Genomic DNA, 6,000 nt, shown 5'->3' on the forward strand with positions numbered 1-6,000 from the left:
CCCATTGACATAGCGCATTGTCAGCCATTAAAATTCCGTCGTTGTTTGGAACCATGACGTTCATGAATGGCCGAATACGGTCTCAAAGTAGCCGGATATAAATATTTGCAATCAACGATCGGTTCAGATCTACCAGAGGACCCAGTCCGTTCCATGTAAACACAGCCCACACTCTTATGGAGCCACCAACAGCTAGCACAGTTCCTTATTGGCTTCGTGGGGTCTGCGTCACACTCGAACCCTACCATCTGCTCTTTCCACCTAAAATTGGTAATCATCAGATCAGGCTACATTCTTCCAGTCATGTAGGGTCAAACTGATACCGTCGCGAGCCCAGGAGACGCGCTGCAAGCGATAATACGCTGTGAGCAAAAGCTCTGGCTCGGTCCTCTGCTGCCGTAGTCCATTAACGCCAAATTTCAACGCACTGTTCTAACTGATTAGTTCACCGTCCGTGCCACACCGAGGTCGGCAGTTATTTCATGCAGTGTTTCTTGTCTGTTAACATTGACGACTCTACACAGACTCCACTGCTCTCGCTAGTTAAGCGAAGAACGACGGCCACTGCGTTGTCCATAATGAGAGCCAATGTCTGAATTGGGATATCCCTTGCGTCTAGCTCCAACTACCACTCAGTGTTGATGGTCTGCTAATTCCCGTCTTTCGCTCATACTCACATCGTAAACCTGATTCACAAGAATTACCTGAGTACAAATGACAGCTCTGTCAATGTACTGCCCTTTTATATCATTTTTGCGCCATCTGTATATTGCATATCGCTATCCATGACTTTCTCACCTCAGTGTACTGAAAACACACAGTAATGAAAATTGTATTATTGTTATCCTTCCTGGTGTTGCAGTTTTAATGGACAGCAGTATTTTGGCATATCCTACGCTGAGCTAAGTTCACTTGTGAAGGGAGAGTCACAAACCTCTGAATAAGTCAATAGTCAAAGAAGATTTTACTTGGTTACCAGAAAAGATTATCTCATAACTGGCAACGATATGTGCTGCTGCCGCTTCATCTTCATGAGACACATCAGCCTGTGGTACCAATGGCAATATTCCCATCAAATGGTTGAAAATCACCCGTGTTTTTCGCATCATATTACAAAGTCAAATTAAGTAACCGAGAAGTATTACGAGGAATAATGAGAAAGTCGTAGTATCAGCAAAATTAGTTACTGTGAAACATGACGTAATACATGCAATTAAAAACCAAATTACTGAGAGAATAAGTGTTCCAAAAATATTTCCCTTCATGCGAAAAGGAAAATATGGTAGTACTGACATAATATTGCATACACGATAAAATCAATGACTGGATTGGTGTGACACTAGCTGAGGTACCCACGAATTATGTTTATGAAATGATAATTAAATAGACACCCTAGCTGCAAGTAGGCGTTCATACACTTCATTGGGGACATGTTGAAAGTGTGTGCCCCGACCGGGACTCGAACCCGGGATCTCCTGCTTACATGGCAGACGCTCTATCCATCTGAGCTGAGCCACCGCGGGCACAGAGGATAGTGCGTCTTCAGGGACTTATCCCTTGCACGCTCCCCGTGAGATCCATATTCCCAACATTTCCACAACACTACATTCGTAGTGCGCCTAAGAGATGTAGTGTTGTGGACATGTTGGGAATGTGGATCTCACGGGGAGCGTGCAAGGGATAAGTCCCTGCAGACGCACTATCCTCTGTGCCCGCGGTGGCTCAGATGGATAGAGCGTCTGCCATGTAAGCAGGAGATCCCGGGTTCGAGTCCCGGTCGGGGCACACATTTTCAACATGTCCCCAATGAAGTTTATCAACGCCTGCTTGCAGCTACGGTGTCTATTTAATTATCATTTCATTTCTGGCAAAGCTGCATGGTCATCCACGGTAACTGTTCTTTCGGGAACAGATACTACCGTCATATATAGTTAATTATGTTTATGGTTCAAATAGCTCTGATCACTATGGGGCTTAACATCTCAGGTCATCAATCCCATAGAACTTATCATCATCATCATCATCATCATTTAAGGCTGATTATGCCTTTCAGGGTTCAGTCTGGAGCATAGCCCCCTTATAAAATTCCTCCATGATCCCCTATTCAGTGCTAACATTGGTGCCTCTTCTCATGTTAAACCTATTACTTCAAAATCATTCTTAACCGAATCCAGGTACCTTCTCGTTGGTCTGCCCCGACTCCTCCTACCCTCTACTGCTGAACCCATGAGTCTCTTGGGTAACCTTGCTTCTCCCATGCGTGTAACATGACCCCACCATCTAAGCCTGTTCGCCCTGACTGCTACACCTATGGAGCTCATTCCCAGTATTTCTTTTATTTCCTCACTGTGGACACCCTGCTGCCATTGTTCCCATCTACTAGTACCTGCAATCATCCTAGCTACTTTCATATCCGTAACCTCAATCTTGTTGATAAGGTAACCTGAATCCACCCAGCTTTCGCTCCCATACAACAAAGTTGGTCGAAAGATTGAACGGTGCACAGATAACTTAGTCTTGGTACTGACTTCCTTCTTGCAGAAGAGAGTAGATCGTAGCTGAGCGCTCACTGCATTAGCTTTGCTACACCTCGCTTCCAGTTCTTTCACTATGTTGCCATCCTGTGATAATATGCATCCTAAGTACTTGAAACCGTCCACCTGTTCTAACTTTGGCACTCAATCTGTTTATATTTCTTTCCCACTGACATTACTTTTGTTTTGGAGATGCTGATCTTCATACCATAGTCCTTACATTTCTGATCTAGCTCTGAAATATTACTTTGCAAACTATCAATCGGATCTGCCATCACAACTAAGTCATCCGCATATGCAAGACTGCTTATTTTGTGTTCACATATCTTAATCTCACCCAGCCAGTCTATTGTTTTAACATATGATCCATAAATACTATGAACAACAGCGGAGACAGGTTGCAGCCTTATCTTACCCCTGAAAGTACTCTGAACCATGAACTCAATTTACCGTCAACTCTAACTGCTGCCTGACTGTCCATGCAAAAGTTTGCCTCCTATTCCATAATCTCGTAGAACAGACAATAACTTCCTCCTAGGAACCCGGTCATATGCCTTTTCCAGATCTATAAAGCATAGATACAACTCCCTGTTCCACTCATAACACTTCTCCATTATTTGCCGCAAGCTAAAGATCTGATCCTGACAACCTCAAGAGGCCTAAACCCACACTGATTTTCATCCAGTTGGTCCTCAACTAATACTCGCACTTTCCTTTCAACAATACCTGAGACGATTGTACCCACAACGCTGATTAAAGAGATACCTCTGTAGTTGTTACAATCTTTTCTGTTTCCATGTTTTAAAGATTGGTGTGATTACTGCTTTTGTCCAGTCTGATGGAACCTGTCCCGACTCCCAGGCCAATTCAATTATCCTGTTTAGCCATTTAAGATCTGACATTCCACTGTATTTGATGAGTTCCGACTTGATTTCATCCACCCCAGCTGCTTTATTGCACTGCAATCTATTGACCATTTTCTCCACTTCCTCAAATGTGATCCTATTTCCATCATCATTCCTATCCCATTCTACCTCGAAATCTGAAACATTACTGATCGTATTTTCACCTACATTGAGCAACTCTTCAAAATATTCCCTCCATCTGCCCGAGGCATCCACAGGATTCACCAGCAGTTTTCCTGACCTGTCCAAAATACTTGTCATTACCTTCTTACCTCCCTTTCGAAGACTGCTAATTACGCTCCAGAATGGTTTTCCAGCAGCTTGACCCATAGTCTCCAACCTGTTTCCAAAGTCTTCCCAAGATTTCTTCTTGGATGCTGCAATTATCTGTTTGGCTTTGTTTCTGTCTTCAACATAACTTTCTCTGTCTACCTGAGGTCTAGTATGTAGCCATTTTTGATACGCCTTCTTTTTCCTTTTACAGGCTGCCTTGACTGTGTCATTCCACCAAGCTGTTTGCTTCATCTTACTTTTACACACTACTGTTCCAAGTTATTCTTTAGCCACTTCTAGTACTGCGTCCCTGTACCTTTTACATTCCTTTTCCAATGACTGTAATTGACTACATTCAACTAACTGGTACCTTTCTGAGATCGCTGTTATGTACTTGTGCCTGATTTCCTTATCCTAAAGTTTCTCCACTCTTATCCTCCTGCATATGGACCTGACCTCCTGCACTTTTGGCCTCACAATCCCAATTTCACTGCAGATTAAATAATGATCAGTGTCATCAAAGAATCCCCTGAATACACGTGTGTCCCTCACAGCCTTCCTGAATTCCTGATCTGTTATTATATAGTCAATGACAGATCTGGTTCCCCTGCCTTCCCAAGTATACCGGTGAATGTTCTTATGTTTAAAAAAGGAGTTTGTGATTACTAAGCCCATACTGACACAGAAATCCAGGAGTTGTTTCCCGTTCCTGTTGGCCTCCATATCCTCTCCAAATTTACCCATAACCTTTTCATGCCCTTCTGTTCGATTTCCAATCCTGGCGTTAAAATCACCCATGGAGTAAGTTTAACTAGGTAACATATTTACGTGATTAACATTCCAAGATCACAGGTTAATGTTTAATGAAAATTTATTATACTTTAATTTTTGACAATACTTGGTTGTAACAGCCAAGTAACTACCTACTGCGTGAATGGGTGTATGGAAAGCAGATGTAAGTCTTAAGTCTGTAACTAGTGGAAGTTTAATTCTAAATCTTGTACATAATTTGACTGTTCTTAATTGAGCTTCATTGAAATGAATAATTTGCTTTTATTTTTGACAATATTTGGTTGTAATAGCCAATCACTTCTTTCGGTTTTTTGTGGAACGTCTTTGTTCCAAACGAGGCTCTCAATACTTTACAGCATCACTTCTGCCTGTCTATCACGTTCACTGATCTCTTTATCATTTCTGTCACCTTCCTCTTCCACACTACGCAGGTGCTTGACACTTACCACTTCTCCAATTGTTCGCCTCCAGTCCTGGATGCTTGGGAGGGAACTGTGAGACAGTAAGTATAGAAACTAAATGTAAACAAATGTGAGATCTTGGTTATAACTCATAAGACAGGTAGACCAACTAGCGGAATAAGGACTGAATGTGAACTGTTGAAGAAAGTAATAAATATCAAGCACTTGCGTAGTGTGATAGAGGAAAATGAGGAAGACATCAGTGAAAGTGGTAGATAGGCAGAAGCAATCCTGTGAAATATTAGGAGCATGGTTTCTAATAAAGCCGTCCTTCCAGAGTTTACTTCTACCTCCTTTTGTGTAATATCCAAGTCTGTTCGGATTTAGCAAATGCTACTAGTAATTCTAAATTATCTTCACTGTAACTTCGTTGTTAACCTTGCTTCCATATATATATATATATATATATCATTGGTGCATCCTCCCCCTTCTGTTACTTTTGACCACTCCATATAATAGTGTTTTCCTACTTTCTCTACATCTTCCTCCATCACCTTTGTCCATTCTTCCACACGCTTTCTTCTTTCTCGGCCACTGTCTCCTTTGTCTCTTTCTGCTTTTTATATAATCCTCTCTTGCTAATTCGTTTCTTTCTCGGAACCACTGTCTTCCAGTTACCCCCTTCACTGTTTAATACCACCAAAATGTCTCCTTCCACCGTTTTATTATTATACAGAATTTAAATGTTTAGAACGCGAAACGTTATTAAAGGCTATGCGAAACACGACCTAATGCCTAACAACAACAAAAATAATACTAAATGATGGAAGGTGCTTATGGTGGTACCTAGTGCGCTTTCCGTCATGAGATTCTAAAATCAGTCACTAGACAGAAGTGGTGACCAAGGAACACCATGTGTTCGTAGTTACACTATCCACTAGGTACAACGTACTCCCCTACTAATAATTTGTCCTCCTTGACCGGTGGCCGGTGAAAGAGGCATTGAGGTAGTGTTTTTGATTAGCTGAGTGTTCAGTACTGTAATGAATTTATCCTGTTTAGGATGGCAGCGAAGGAGTAATTGTTGAAAAGTTT

At 41.9% G+C, this 6,000-nt stretch overlaps 2 non-coding genes across 2 annotated transcripts; one reads left to right on the forward strand and one right to left on the reverse strand.

Annotated features, from left to right (window-relative positions):
- Positions 1-1,444: 1,444 nt before the first annotated feature.
- Trnat-ugu lies at positions 1,445-1,524 on the reverse strand. The gene has a single exon. It is a non-coding gene; the product is annotated as a tRNA-Thr (tRNA).
- A 186-nt stretch (positions 1,525-1,710) lies between these two features.
- Positions 1,711-1,785, forward strand: Trnat-ugu. Its single transcript has one exon. It is a non-coding gene; the product is annotated as a tRNA-Thr (tRNA).
- Positions 1,786-6,000: the final 4,215 nt, after the last annotated feature.

The sequence above is a fragment of the Schistocerca piceifrons genome, chromosome 1 (genome assembly GCF_021461385.2).
Source record: "Schistocerca piceifrons isolate TAMUIC-IGC-003096 chromosome 1, iqSchPice1.1, whole genome shotgun sequence".
NCBI classification, from domain to species: Eukaryota; Metazoa; Arthropoda; class Insecta; order Orthoptera; family Acrididae; genus Schistocerca; species Schistocerca piceifrons.